The following is a 16,265-nucleotide window of genomic DNA, read 5'->3' as shown; positions in this document are numbered from 1 at the left end:
GGACCCTGCAAGTCCTTAGAGCCCCAGATGCCACCTGTCATCTGACACCCAGAGCCTGGGCCAATGACTTCGTTTTCCCCATGGAAAATGGCCTCCATTTCTGGCCACTCGCCCTGACCAAGAGGGTGGTGCCCAGCAAGAAATTTGCAAGCTTTGCTGGATTGCTCCAAATCGAAAGCTGCCACTTGTTGTTGTTCTATTTCTCTAGAGTCCCATAATGCTGTTCTCAGATTGCTAAAGTCCATACCTCCTCGGTGTGTTCTTATGGCTGCAGGTCTTCACAGCACAGACGCTTTCTTCTGCATGCTGTTCTTTCCCAGTTCAGGGCTCCTTCAAGGCTCTCCCTGAATGGCTACGCCGCCCCCTTTTATCCCAGTTCTCTTCAATGCTCACAGCTGCAGCCCATCAAGGACAACCAGGACCTGTGGGGCAAAGCCTCTAGACAGATATTCAAATAGAATCCATTTCCTCTACTCTAGCCACTAAGTACTACCCTACAAGTCCTCAGAACCCCAAAGGCCACCTTTCATCTGACACCCAGACCCTGGGGAAAGGACTTCTTTTTCCCATGGCAAATGGCCTCCCTTGGCAGCCACTCACCCTGGCAGAAAGTGGGAGCCTAGCTAGAATGATGCAATCGTTGCTGGATTTTTCCAAAAGAAAAGCTGGCAGCAACTAGGGCCCTGGAAGTACTTAGAGCCTCAAACGCCACCTTGAACATATTACTGAGACCCTGGGGAAAGGACTTCGTTTTTCCCATGGAAAATGGCCTTCATTTCTGGCCACTTGGCCTGGCAGGCAGGGCAGTGCCAAGCCAGGAATCTACAAACTGTGCTGGATCCTTCCAGAACGAAAGCTGCCAGCAACTAGGACCCTGCAAGTCCTTACAGCCCCAGATGCCACCAGTCATCTGACACCCAGAGCCTGGGCCAATGACTTCGTTTTCCCCATGGAAAATGGCCTCCATTTCTGGCCACTCGCCCTGACCAAGAGGGTGGTGCCCAGCAAGAAATTTGCAAGCTTTGCTGGATTGCTCCAAATCTAAAGCTGCCACTTGTTGTTGTTCTATTTCTCTAGAGTCCCATCATGCTGTTCTCAGATTGCTAAAGTCCATACCTCCTCGGTGTGTTCTTATGGCTGCAGATCTTCACAGCACAGACGCTTTCTTCTGCATGCTGTTCTTTCCCAGTTCAGGGCTCCTTCAAGGCTCTCCCTGAATGGCTACGCCGCCCCCTTTTATCCCAGTTCTCTTCAATGCTCACAGCTGCAGCCCATCAAGGACAACCAGGACCTGTGGGACAGATATTCAAATAGAATCCATTTCCTCTACTCTAGCCAGTAAGTACTACCCTACAAGTCCTCAGAACCCCAAAGGCCACCTTTCATCTGACACCCAGACCCTGGGGAAAGGACTTCTTTTTCCCATGGCAAATGGCCTCCCTTGGCAGCCACTCACCCTGGCAGAAAGTGGGAGCCTAGCTAGAATGATGCAATCGTTGCTGGATTTTTCCAAAAGAAAAGCTGGCAGCAACTAGGGCCCTGGAAGTACTTAGAGCCTCAAACGCCACCTTGAACATATTACTGAGACCCTGGGGAAAGGACTTCGTTTTTCCCATGGAAAATGGCCTTCATTTCTGGCCACTTGGCCTGGCAGGCAGGGCAGTGCCAAGCCAGGAATCTACAAACTGTGCTGGATCCTTCCAGAACGAAAGCTGCCAGCAACTAGGACCCTGCAAGTCCTTACAGCCCCAGATGCCACCAGTCATCTGACACCCAGAGCCTGGGCCAATGACTTCGTTTTCCCCATGGAAAATGGCCTCCATTTCTGGCCACTCGCCCTGACCAAGAGGGTGGTGCCCAGCAAGAAATTTGCAAGCTTTGCTGGATTGCTCCAAATCGAAAGCTGCCACTTGTTGTTGTTCTATTTCTCTAGAGTCCCATCATGCTGTTCTCAGATTGCTAAAGTCCATACCTCCTCGGTGTGTTCTTATGGCTGCAGATCTTCACAGCACAGACGCTTTCTTCTGCATGCTGTTCTTTCCCAGTTCAGGGCTCCTTCAAGGCTCTCCCTGAATGGCTACGCCGCCCCCTTTTATCCCAGTTCTCTTCAATGCTCACAGCTGCAGCCCATCAAGGACAACCAGGACCTGTGGGACAGATATTCAAATAGAATCCATTTCCTCTACTCTAGCCAGTAAGTACTACCCTACAAGTCCTAAGAACCCCAAAGGCCACCTTTCATCTGACACCCAGACCCTGGGGAAAGGACTTCTTTTTCCCATGGCAAATGGCCTCCCTTGGCAGCCACTCACCCTGGCAGAAAGTGGGAGCCTAGCTAGAATGATGCAATCGTTGCTGGATTTTTCCAAAAGAAAAGCTGGCAGCAACTAGGGCCCTGGAAGTACTTAGAGCCTCAAACACCACCTTGAACATATTACTGAGACCCTGGGGAAAGGACTTCGTTTTTCCCATGGAAAATGGCCTTCATTTCTGGCCACTTGGCCTGGCAGGCAGGGCAGTGCCAAGCCAGGAATCTACAAACTCTGCTGGATCCTTCCAGAACGAAAGCTGCCAGCAACTAGGACCCTGCAAGTCCTTAGAGCCCCAGATGCCACCAGTCATCTGACACCCAGAGCCTGGGCCAATGACTTCGTTTTCCCCATGGAAAATGGCCTCCATTTCTGGCCACTCGCCCTGACCAAGAGGGTGGTGCCCAGCAAGAAATTTGCAAGCTTTGCTGGATTGCTCCAAATCGAAAGCTGCCACTTGTTGTTGTTCTATTTCTCTAGAGTCCCATAATGCTGTTCTCAGATTGCTAAAGTCCATACCTCCTCGGTGTGTTCTTATGGCTGCAGATCTTCACAGCACAGACGCTTTCTTCTGCATGCTGTTCTTTCCCAGTTCAGGGCTCCTTCAAGGCTCTCCCTGAATGGCTACGCCGCCCCCTTTTATCCCAGTTCTCTTCAATGCTCACAGCTGCAGCCCATCAAGGACAACCAGGACCTGTGGGGCAAAGCCTCTAGACAGATATTCAAATAGAATCCATTTCCTCTACTCTAGCCAGTAAGTACTACCCTACAAGTCCTAAGAACCCCAAAGGCCACCTTTCATCTGACACCCAGACCCTGGGGAAAGGACTTCTTTTTCCCATGGCAAATGGCCTCCCTTGGCAGCCACTCACCCTGGCAGAAAGTGGGAGCCTAGCTAGAATGATGCAATCGTTGCTGGATTTTTCCAAAAGAAAAGCTGGCAGCAACTAGGGCCCTGGAAGTACTTAGAGCCTCAAACGCCACCTTGAACATATTACTGAGACCCTGGGGAAAGGACTTCGTTTTTCCCATGGAAAATGGCCTTCATTTCTGGCCACTTGGCCTGGCAGGCAGGGCAGTGCCAAGCCAGGAATCTACAAACTCTGCTGGATCCTTCCAGAACGAAAGCTGCCAGCAACTAGGACCCTGCAAGTCCTTACAGCCCCAGATGCCACCAGTCATCTGACACCCAGAGCCTGGGCCAATGACTTCGTTTTCCCCATGGAAAATGGCCTCCATTTCTGGCCACTCGCCCTGACCAAGAGGGTGGTGCCCAGCAAGAAATTTGCAAGCTTTGCTGGATTGCTCCAAATCTAAAGCTGCCACTTGTTGTTGTTCTATTTCTCTAGAGTCCCATCATGCTGTTCTCAGATTGCTAAAGTCCATACCTCCTCGGTGTGTTCTTATGGCTGCAGATCTTCACAGCACAGACGCTTTCTTCTGCATGCTGTTCTTTCCCAGTTCAGGGCTCCTTCAAGGCTCTCCCTGAATGGCTACGCCGCCCCCTTTTATCCCAGTTCTCTTCAATGCTCACAGCTGCAGCCCATCAAGGACAACCAGGACCTGTGGGGCAAAGCCTCTAGACAGATATTCAAATAGAATCCATTTCCTCTACTCTAGCCAGTAAGTACTACCCTACAAGTCCTCAGAACCCCAAAGGCCACCTTTCATCTGACACCCAGACCCTGGGGAAAGGACTTCTTTTTCCCATGGCAAATGGCCTCCCTTGGCAGCCACTCACCCTGGCAGAAAGTGGGAGCCTAGCTAGAATGATGCAATCGTTGCTGGATTTTTCCAAAAGAAAAGCTGGCAGCAACTAGGGCCCTGGAAGTACTTAGAGCCTCAAACGCCACCTTGAACATATTACTGAGACCCTGGGGAAAGGACTTCGTTTTTCCCATGGAAAATGGCCTTCATTTGTGGCCACTTGGCCTGGCAGGCAGGGCAGTGCCAAGCCAGGAATCTACAAACTCTGCTGGATCCTTCCAGAACGAAAGCTGCCAGCAACTAGGACCCTGCAAGTCCTTAGAGCCCCAGATGCCACCTGTCATCTGACACCCAGAGCCTGGGCCAATGACTTCGTTTTCCCCATGGAAAATGGCCTCCATTTCTGGCCACTCGCCCTGACCAAGAGGGTGGTGCCCAGCAAGAAATTTGCAAGCTTTGCTGGATTGCTCCAAATCGAAAGCTGCCACTTGTTGTTGTTCTATTTCTCTAGAGTCCCATCATGCTGTTCTCAGATTGCTAAAGTCCATACCTCCTCGGTGTGTTCTTATGGCTGCAGGTCTTCACAGCACAGACGCTTTCTTCTGCATGCTGTTCTTTCCCAGTTCAGGGCTCCTTCAAGGCTCTCCCTGAATGGCTACGCCGCCCCCTTTTATCCCAGTTCTCTTCAATGCTCACAGCTGCAGCCCATCAAGGACAACCAGGACCTGTGGGACAGATATTCAAATAGAATCCATTTCCTCTACTCTAGCCAGTAAGTACTACCCTACAAGTCCTCAGAACCCCAAAGGCCACCTTTCATCTGACACCCAGACCCTGGGGAAAGGACTTCTTTTTCCCATGGCAAATGGCCTCCCTTGGCAGCCACTCACCCTGGCAGAAAGTGGGAGCCTAGCTAGAATGATGCAATCGTTGCTGGATTTTTCCAAAAGAAAAGCTGGCAGCAACTAGGGCCCTGGAAGTACTTAGAGCCTCAAACGCCACCTTGAACATATTACTGAGACCCTGGGGAAAGGACTTCGTTTTTCCCATGGAAAATGGCCTTCATTTGTGGCCACTTGGCCTGGCAGGCAGGGCAGTGCCAAGCCAGGAATCTACAAACTCTGCTGGATCCTTCCAGAACGAAAGCTGCCAGCAACTAGGACCCTGCAAGTCCTTAGAGCCCCAGATGCCACCAGTCATCTGACACCCAGAGCCTGGGCCAATGACTTCGTTTTCCCCATGGAAAATGGCCTCCATTTCTGGCCACTCGCCCTGACCAAGAGGGTGGTGCCCAGCAAGAAATTTGCAAGCTTTGCTGGATTGCTCCAAATCGAAAGCTGCCACTTGTTGTTGTTCTATTTCTCTAGAGTCCCATCATGCTGTTCTCAGATTGCTAAAGTCCATACCTCCTCGGTGTGTTCTTATGGCTGCAGGTCTTCACAGCACAGACGCTTTCTTCTGCATGCTGTTCTTTCCCAGTTCAGGGCTCCTTCAAGGCTCTCCCTGAATGGCTACGCCGCCCCCTTTTATCCCAGTTCTCTTCAATGCTCACAGCTGCAGCCCATCAAGGACAACCAGGACCTGTGGGGCAAAGCCTCTAGACAGATATTCAAATAGAATCCATTTCCTCTACTCTAGCCAGTAAGTAGTACCCTACAAGTCCTCAGAACCCCAAAGGCCACCTTTCATCTGACACCCAGACCCTGGGGAAAGGACTTCTTTTTCCCATGGCAAATGGCCTCCCTTGGCAGCCACTCACCCTGGCAGAAAGTGGGAGCCTAGCTAGAATGATGCAATCGTTGCTGGATTTTTCCAAAAGAAAAGCTGGCAGCAACTAGGGCCCTGGAAGTACTTAGAGCCTCAAACGCCACCTTGAACATATTACTGAGACCCTGGGGAAAGGACTTCGTTTTTCCCATGGAAAATGGCCTTCATTTGTGGCCACTCTGCCTGGCAGGCAGGGCAGTGCCAAGCCAGGAATCTACAAACTCTGCTGGATCCTTCCAGAACGAAAGCTGCCAGCAACTAGGACCCTGCAAGTCCTTACAGCCCCAGATGCCACCTGTCATCTGACACCCAGAGCCTGGGCCAATGACTTCGTTTTCCCCATGGAAAATGGCCTCCATTTCTGGCCACTCGCCCTGACCAAGAGGGTGGTGCCCAGCAAGAAATTTGCAAGCTTTGCTGGATTGCTCCAAATCTAAAGCTGCCACTTGTTGTTCTTCTATTTCTCTAGAGTCCCATCATGCTGTTCTCAGATTGCTAAAGTCCATACCTCCTCGGTGTGTTCTTATGGCTGCAGATCTTCACAGCACAGACGCTTTCTTCTGCATGCTGTTCTTTCCCAGTTCAGGGCTCCTTCAAGGCTCTCCCTGAATGGCTAAGCCGCCCCCTTTTATCCCAGTTCTCTTCAATGCTCACAGCTGCAGCCCATCAAGGACAACCAGGACCTGTGGGACAGATATTCAAATAGAATCCATTTCCTCTACTCTAGCCAGTAAGTACTACCCTACAAGTCCTCAGAACCCCAAAGGCCACCTTTCATCTGACACCCAGACCCTGGGGAAAGGACTTCTTTTTCCCATGGCAAATGGCCTCCCTTGGCAGCCACTCACCCTGGCAGAAAGTGGGAGCCTAGCTAGAATGATGCAATCGTTGCTGGATTTTTCCAAAAGAAAAGCTGGCAGCAACTAGGGCCCTGGAAGTACTTAGAGCCTCAAACACCACCTTGAACATATTACTGAGACCCTGGGGAAAGGACTTCGTTTTTCCCATGGAAAATGGCCTTCATTTGTGGCCACTTGGCCTGGCAGGCAGGGCAGTGCCAAGCCAGGAATCTACAAACTCTGCTGGATCCTTCCAGAACGAAAGCTGCCAGCAACTAGGACCCTGCAAGTCCTTAGAGCCCCAGATGCCACCTGTCATCTGACACCCAGAGCCTGGGCCAATGACTTCGTTTTCCCCATGGAAAATGGCCTCCATTTCTGGCCACTCGCCCTGACCAAGAGGGTGGTGCCCAGCAAGAAATTTGCAAGCTTTGCTGGATTGCTCCAAATCGAAAGCTGCCACTTGTTGTTGTTCTATTTCTCTAGAGTCCCATCATGCTGTTCTCAGATTGCTAAAGTCCATACCTCCTCGGTGTGTTCTTATGGCTGCAGGTCTTCACAGCACAGACGCTTTCTTCTGCATGCTGTTCTTTCCCAGTTCAGGGCTCCTTCAAGGCTCTCCCTGAATGGCTACGCCGCCCCCTTTTATCCCAGTTCTCTTCAATGCTCACAGCTGCAGCCCATCAAGGACAACCAGGACCTGTGGGACAGATATTCAAATAGAATCCATTTCCTCTACTCTAGCCAGTAAGTACTACCCTACAAGTCCTCAGAACCCCAAAGGCCACCTTTCATCTGACACCCAGACCCTGGGGAAAGGACTTCTTTTTCCCATGGCAAATGGCCTCCCTTGGCAGCCACTCACCCTGGCAGAAAGTGGGAGCCTAGCTAGAATGATGCAATCGTTGCTGGATTTTTCCAAAAGAAAAGCTGGCAGCAACTAGGGCCCTGGAAGTACTTAGAGCCTCAAACGCCACCTTGAACATATTACTGAGACCCTGGGGAAAGGACTTCGTTTTTCCCATGGAAAATGGCCTTCATTTGTGGCCACTTGGCCTGGCAGGCAGGGCAGTGCCAAGCCAGGAATCTACAAACTCTGCTGGATCCTTCCAGAACGAAAGCTGCCAGCAACTAGGACCCTGCAAGTCCTTAGAGCCCCAGATGCCACCAGTCATCTGACACCCAGAGCCTGGGCCAATGACTTCGTTTTCCCCATGGAAAATGGCCTCCATTTCTGGCCACTCGCCCTGACCAAGAGGGTGGTGCCCAGCAAGAAATTTGCAAGCTTTGCTGGATTGCTCCAAATCGAAAGCTGCCACTTGTTGTTGTTCTATTTCTCTAGAGTCCCATCATGCTGTTCTCAGATTGCTAAAGTCCATACCTCCTCGGTGTGTTCTTATGGCTGCAGGTCTTCACAGCACAGACGCTTTCTTCTGCATGCTGTTCTTTCCCAGTTCAGGGCTCCTTCAAGGCTCTCCCTGAATGGCTACGCCGCCCCCTTTTATCCCAGTTCTCTTCAATGCTCACAGCTGCAGCCCATCAAGGACAACCAGGACCTGTGGGGCAAAGCCTCTAGACAGATATTCAAATAGAATCCATTTCCTCTACTCTAGCCAGTAAGTACTACCCTACAAGTCCTCAGAACCCCAAAGGCCACCTTTCATCTGACACCCAGACCCTGGGGAAAGGACTTCTTTTTCCCATGGCAAATGGCCTCCCTTGGCAGCCACTCACCCTGGCAGAAAGTGGGAGCCTAGCTAGAATGATGCAATCGTTGCTGGATTTTTCCAAAAGAAAAGCTGGCAGCAACTAGGGCCCTGGAAGTACTTAGAGCCTCAAACGCCACCTTGAACATATTACTGAGACCCTGGGGAAAGGACTTCGTTTTTCCCATGGAAAATGGCCTTCATTTCTGGCCACTCTGCCTGGCAGGCAGGGCAGTGCCAAGCCAGGAATCTACAAACTCTGCTGGATCCTTCCAGAACGAAAGCTGCCAGCAACTAGGACCCTGCAAGTCCTTACAGCCCCAGATGCCACCTGTCATCTGACACCCAGAGCCTGGGCCAATGACTTCGTTTTCCCCATGGAAAATGGCCTCCATTTCTGGCCACTCGCCCTGACCAAGAGGGTGGTGCCCAGCAAGAAATTTGCAAGCTTTGCTGGATTGCTCCAAATCTAAAGCTGCCACTTGTTGTTCTTCTATTTCTCTAGAGTCCCATCATGCTGTTCTCAGATTGCTAAAGTCCATACCTCCTCGGTGTGTTCTTATGGCTGCAGATCTTCACAGCACAGACGCTTTCTTCTGCATGCTGTTCTTTCCCAGTTCAGGGCTCCTTCAAGGCTCTCCCTGAATGGCTAAGCCGCCCCCTTTTATCCCAGTTCTCTTCAATGCTCACAGCTGCAGCCCATCAAGGACAACCAGGACCTGTGGGACAGATATTCAAATAGAATCCATTTCCTCTACTCTAGCCAGTAAGTACTACCCTACAAGTCCTCAGAACCCCAAAGGCCACCTTTCATCTGACACCCAGACCCTGGGGAAAGGACTTCTTTTTCCCATGGCAAATGGCCTCCCTTGGCAGCCACTCACCCTGGCAGAAAGTGGGAGCCTAGCTAGAATGATGCAATCGTTGCTGGATTTTTCCAAAAGAAAAGCTGGCAGCAACTAGGGCCCTGGAAGTACTTAGAGCCTCAAACGCCACCTTGAACATATTACTGAGACCCTGGGGAAAGGACTTCGTTTTTCCCATGGAAAATGGCCTTCATTTGTGGCCACTTGGCCTGGCAGGCAGGGCAGTGCCAAGCCAGGAATCTACAAACTCTGCTGGATCCTTCCAGAACGAAAGCTGCCAGCAACTAGGACCCTGCAAGTCCTTAGAGCCCCAGATTCCACCAGTCATCTGACACCCAGAGCCTGGGCCAATGACTTCGTTTTCCCCATGGAAAATGGCCTCCATTTCTGGCCACTCGCCCTGACCAAGAGGGTGGTGCCCAGCAAGAAATTTGCAAGCTTTGCTGGATTGCTCCAAATCGAAAGCTGCCACTTGTTGTTGTTCTATTTCTCTAGAGTCCCATCATGCTGTTCTCAGATTGCTAAAGTCCATACCTCCTCGGTGTGTTCTTATGGCTGCAGATCTTCACAGCACAGACGCTTTCTTCTGCATGCTGTTCTTTCCCAGTTCAGGGCTCCTTCAAGGCTCTCCCTGAATGGCTACGCCGCCCCCTTTTATCCCAGTTCTCTTCAATGCTCACAGCTGCAGCCCATCAAGGACAACCAGGACCTGTGGGGCAAAGCCTCTAGACAGATATTCAAATAGAATCCATTTCCTCTACTCTAGCCAGTAAGTACTACCCTACAAGTCCTCAGAACCCCAAAGGCCACCTTTCATCTGACACCCAGACCCTGGGGAAAGGACTTCTTTTTCCCATGGCAAATGGCCTCCCTTGGCAGCCACTCACCCTGGCAGAAAGTGGGAGCCTAGCAAAAATGATGCAATCGTTGCTGGATTTTTCCAAAAGAAAAGCTGGCAGCAACTAGGGCCCTGGAAGTACTTAGAGCCTCAAACGCCACCTTGAACATATTACTGAGACCCTGGGGAAAGGACTTCGTTTTTCCCATGGAAAATGGCCTTCATTTGTGGCCACTTGGCCTGGCAGGCAGGGCAGTGCCAAGCCAGGAATCTACAAACTGTGCTGGATCCTTCCAAAACGAAAGCTGCCAGCAACTAGGACCCTGCAAGTCCTTAGAGCCCCAGATGCCACCTGTCATCTGACACCCAGAGCCTGGGCCAATGACTTCGTTTTCCCCATGGAAAATGGCCTCCATTTCTGGCCACTCGCCCTGACCAAGAGGGTGGTGCCCAGCAAGAAATTTGCAAGCTTTGCTGGATTGCTCCAAATCGAAAGCTGCCACTTGTTGTTGTTCTATTTCTCTAGAGTCCCATCATGCTGTTCTCAGATTGCTAAAGTCCATACCTCCTCGGTGTGTTCTTATGGCTGCAGATCTTCACAGCACAGACGCTTTCTTCTGCATGCTGTTCTTTCCCAGTTCAGGGCTCCTTCAAGGCTCTCCCTGAATGGCTACGCCGCCCCCTTTTATCCCAGTTCTCTTCAATGCTCACAGCTGCAGCCCATCAAGGACAACCAGGACCTGTGGGACAGATATTCAAATAGAATCCATTTCCTCTACTCTAGCCAGTAAGTACTACCCTACAAGTCCTCAGAACCCCAAAGGCCACCTTTCATCTGACACCCAGACCCTGGGGAAAGGACTTCTTTTTCCCATGGCAAATGGCCTCCCTTGGCAGCCACTCACCCTGGCAGAAAGTGGGAGCCTAGCTAGAATGATGCAATCGTTGCTGGATTTTTCCAAAAGAAAAGCTGGCAGCAACTAGGGCCCTGGAAGTACTTAGAGCCTCAAACGCCACCTTGAACATATTACTGAGACCCTGGGGAAAGGACTTCGTTTTTCCCATGGAAAATGGCCTTCATTTGTGGCCACTTGGCCTGGCAGGCAGGGCAGTGCCAAGCCAGGAATCTACAAACTCTGCTGGATCCTTCCAGAACGAAAGCTGCCAGCAACTAGGACCCTGCAAGTCCTTAGAGCCCCAGATGCCACCTGTCATCTGACACCCAGAGCCTGGGCCAATGACTTCGTTTTCCCCATGGAAAATGGCCTCCATTTCTGGCCACTCGCCCTGACCAAGAGGGTGGTGCCCAGCAAGAAATTTGCAAGCTTTGCTGGATTGCTCCAAATCGAAAGCTGCCACTTGTTGTTGTTCTATTTCTCTAGAGTCCCATCATGCTGTTCTCAGATTGCTAAAGTCCATACCTCCTCGGTGTGTTCTTATGGCTGCAGATCTTCACAGCACAGACGCTTTCTTCTGCATGCTGTTCTTTCCCAGTTCAGGGCTCCTTCAAGGCTCTCCCTGAATGGCTACGCCGCCCCCTTTTATCCCAGTTCTCTTCAATGCTCACAGCTGCAGCCCATCAAGGACAACCAGGACCTGTGGGACAGATATTCAAATAGAATCCATTTCCTCTACTCTAGCCAGTAAGTACTACCCTACAAGTCCTCAGAACCCCAAAGGCCACCTTTCATCTGACACCCAGACCCTGGGGAAAGGACTTCTTTTTCCCATGGCAAATGGCCTCCCTTGGCAGCCACTCACCCTGGCAGAAAGTGGGAGCCTAGCTAGAATGATGCAATCGTTGCTGGATTTTTCCAAAAGAAAAGCTGGCAGCAACTAGGGCCCTGGAAGTACTTAGAGCCTCAAACGCCACCTTGAACATATTACTGAGACCCTGGGGAAAGGACTTCGTTTTTCCCATGGAAAATGGCCTTCATTTGTGGCCACTTGGCCTGGCAGGCAGGGCAGTGCCAAGCCAGGAATCTACAAACTCTGCTGGATCCTTCCAGAACGAAAGCTGCCAGCAACTAGGACCCTGCAAGTCCTTAGAGCCCCAGATGCCACCAGTCATCTGACACCCAGAGCCTGGGCCAATGACTTCGTTTTCCCCATGGAAAATGGCCTCCATTTCTGGCCACTCGCCCTGACCAAGAGGGTGGTGCCCAGCAAGAAATTTGCAAGCTTTGCTGGATTGCTCCAAATCGAAAGCTGCCACTTGTTGTTGTTCTATTTCTCTAGAGTCCCATAATGCTGTTCTCAGATTGCTAAAGTCCATACCTCCTCGGTGTGTTCTTATGGCTGCAGGTCTTCACAGCACAGACGCTTTCTTCTGCATGCTGTTCTTTCCCAGTTCAGGGCTCCTTCAAGGCTCTCCCTGAATGGCTACGCCGCCCCCTTTTATCCCAGTTCTCTTCAATGCTCACAGCTGCAGCCCATCAAGGACAACCAGGACCTGTGGGGCAAAGCCTCTAGACAGATATTCAAATAGAATCCATTTCCTCTACTCTAGCCAGTAAGTACTACCCTACAAGTCCTCAGAACCCCAAAGGCCACCTTTCATCTGACACCCAGACCCTGGGGAAAGGACTTCTTTTTCCCATGGCAAATGGCCTCCCTTGGCAGCCACTCACCCTGGCAGAAAGTGGGAGCCTAGCTAGAATGATGCAATCGTTGCTGGATTTTTCCAAAAGAAAAGCTGGCAGCAACTAGGGCCCTGGAAGTACTTAGAGCCTCAAACGCCACCTTGAACATATTACTGAGACCCTGGGGAAAGGACTTCGTTTTTCCCATGGAAAATGGCCTTCATTTGTGGCCACTTGGCCTGGCAGGCAGGGCAGTGCCAAGCCAGGAATCTACAAACTGTGCTGGATCCTTCCAGAACGAAAGCTGCCAGCAACTAGGACCCTGCAAGTCCTTACAGCCCCAGATGCCACCAGTCATCTGACACCCAGAGCCTGGGCCAATGACTTCGTTTTCCCCATGGAAAATGGCCTCCATTTCTGGCCACTCGCCCTGACCAAGAGGGTGGTGCCCAGCAAGAAATTTGCAAGCTTTGCTGGATTGCTCCAAATCGAAAGCTGCCACTTGTTGTTGTTCTATTTCTCTAGAGTCCCATCATGCTGTTCTCAGATTGCTAAAGTCCATACCTCCTCGGTGTGTTCTTATGGCTGCAGATCTTCACAGCACAGACGCTTTCTTCTGCATGCTGTTCTTTCCCAGTTCAGGGCTCCTTCAAGGCTCTCCCTGAATGGCTACGCCGCCCCCTTTTATCCCAGTTCTCTTCAATGCTCACAGCTGCAGCCCATCAAGGACAACCAGGACCTGTGGGACAGATATTCAAATAGAATCCATTTCCTCTACTCTAGCCAGTAAGTACTACCCTACAAGTCCTCAGAACCCCAAAGGCCACCTTTCATCTGACACCCAGACCCTGGGGAAAGGACTTCTTTTTCCCATGGCAAATGGCCTCCCTTGGCAGCCACTCACCCTGGCAGAAAGTGGGAGCCTAGCTAGAATGATGCAATCGTTGCTGGATTTTTCCAAAAGAAAAGCTGGCAGCAACTAGGGCCCTGGAAGTACTTAGAGCCTCAAACGCCACCTTGAACATATTACTGAGACCCTGGGGAAAGGACTTCGTTTTTCCCATGGAAAATGGCCTTCATTTCTGGCCACTTGGCCTGGCAGGCAGGGCAGTGCCAAGCCAGGAATCTACAAACTGTGCTGGATCCTTCCAGAACGAAAGCTGCCAGCAACTAGGACCCTGCAAGTCCTTACAGCCCCAGATGCCACCAGTCATCTGACACCCAGAGCCTGGGCCAATGACTTCGTTTTCCCCATGGAAAATGGCCTCCATTTCTGGCCACTCGCCCTGACCAAGAGGGTGGTGCCCAGCAAGAAATTTGCAAGCTTTGCTGGATTGCTCCAAATCGAAAGCTGCCACTTGTTGTTGTTCTATTTCTCTAGAGTCCCATCATGCTGTTCTCAGATTGCTAAAGTCCATACCTCCTCGGTGTGTTCTTATGGCTGCAGATCTTCACAGCACAGACGCTTGCTTCTGCATGCTGTTCTTTCCCAGTTCAGGGCTCCTTCAAGGCTCTCCCTGAATGGCTACGCCGCCCCCTTTTATCCCAGTTCTCTTCAATGCTCACAGCTGCAGCCCATCAAGGACAACCAGGACCTGTGGGACAGATATTCAAATAGAATCCATTTCCTCTACTCTAGCCAGTAAGTACTACCCTACAAGTCCTCAGAACCCCAAAGGCCACCTTTCATCTGACACCCAGACCCTGGGGAAAGGACTTCTTTTTCCCATGGCAAATGGCCTCCCTTGGCAGCCACTCACCCTGGCAGAAAGTGGGAGCCTAGCTAGAATGATGCAATCGTTGCTGGATTTTTCCAAAAGAAAAGCTGGCAGCAACTAGGGCCCTGGAAGTACTTAGAGCCTCAAACGCCACCTTGAACATATTACTGAGACCCTGGGGAAAGGACTTCGTTTTTCCCATGGAAAATGGCCTTCATTTGTGGCCACTTGGCCTGGCAGGCAGGGCAGTGCCAAGCCAGGAATCTACAAACTCTGCTGGATCCTTCCAGAACGAAAGCTGCCAGCAACTAGGACCCTGCAAGTCCTTACAGCCCCAGATGCCACCAGTCATCTGACACCCAGAGCCTGGGCCAATGACTTCGTTTTCCCCATGGAAAATGGCCTCCATTTCTGGCCACTCGCCCTGACCAAGAGGGTGGTGCCCAGCAAGAAATTTGCAAGCTTTGCTGGATTGCTCCAAATCGAAAGCTGCCACTTGTTGTTGTTCTATTTCTCTAGAGTCCCATCATGCTGTTCTCAGATTGCTAAAGTCCATACCTCCTCGGTGTGTTCTTATGGCTGCAGATCTTCACAGCACAGACGCTTTCTTCTGCATGCTGTTCTTTCCCAGTTCAGGGCTCCTTCAAGGCTCTCCCTGAATGGCTAAGCCGCCCCCTTTTATCCCAGTTCTCTTCAATGCTCACAGCTGCAGCCCATCAAGGACAACCAGGACCTGTGGGACAGATATTCAAATAGAATCCATTTCCTCTACTCTAGCCAGTAAGTACTACCCTACAAGTCCTCAGAACCCCAAAGGCCACCTTTCATCTGACACCCAGACCCTGGGGAAAGGACTTCTTTTTCCCATGGCAAATGGCCTCCCTTGGCAGCCACTCACCCTGGCAGAAAGTGGGAGCCTAGCTAGAATGATGCAATCGTTGCTGGATTTTTCCAAAAGAAAAGCTGGCAGCAACTAGGGCCCTGGAAGTACTTAGAGCCTCAAACGCCACCTTGAACATATTACTGAGACCCTGGGGAAAGGACTTCGTTTTTCCCATGGAAAATGGCCTTCATTTCTGGCCACTTGGCCTGGCAGGCAGGGCAGTGCCAAGCCAGGAATCTACAAACTGTGCTGGATCCTTCCAGAACGAAAGCTGCCAGCAACTAGGACCCTGCAAGTCCTTACAGCCCCAGATGCCACCAGTCATCTGACACCCAGAGCCTGGGCCAATGACTTCGTTTTCCCCATGGAAAATGGCCTCCATTTCTGGCCACTCGCCCTGACCAAGAGGGTGGTGCCCAGCAAGAAATTTGCAAGCTTTGCTGGATTGCTCCAAATCGAAAGCTGCCACTTGTTGTTGTTCTATTTCTCTAGAGTCCCATCATGCTGTTCTCAGATTGCTAAAGTCCATACCTCCTCGGTGTGTTCTTATGGCTGCAGATCTTCACAGCACAGACGCTTTCTTCTGCATGCTGTTCTTTCCCAGTTCAGGGCTCCTTCAAGGCTCTCCCTGAATGGCTACGCCGCCCCCTTTTATCCCAGTTCTCTTCAATGCTCACAGCTGCAGCCCATCAAGGACAACCAGGACCTGTGGGACAGATATTCAAATAGAATCCATTTCCTCTACTCTAGCCAGTAAGTACTACCCTACAAGTCCTCAGAACCCCAAAGGCCACCTTTCATCTGACACCCAGACCCTGGGGAAAGGACTTCTTTTTCCCATGGCAAATGGCCTCCCTTGGCAGCCACTCACCCTGGCAGAAAGTGGGAGCCTAGCTAGAATGATGCAATCGTTGCTGGATTTTTCCAAAAGAAAAGCTGGCAGCAACTAGGGCCCTGGAAGTACTTAGAGCCTCAAACGCCACCTTGAACATATTACTGAGACCCTGGGGAAAGGACTTCGTTTTTCCCATGGAAAATGGCCTTCATTTC

This window comes from Agelaius phoeniceus, chromosome 35, assembly GCF_051311805.1.
Source record: "Agelaius phoeniceus isolate bAgePho1 chromosome 35, bAgePho1.hap1, whole genome shotgun sequence".
Classification (NCBI taxonomy): Eukaryota; Metazoa; Chordata; class Aves; order Passeriformes; family Icteridae; genus Agelaius; species Agelaius phoeniceus.
The sequence above is the reverse complement of the archived record's forward strand: the minus strand, read 5'-3'. Positions refer to the sequence as shown.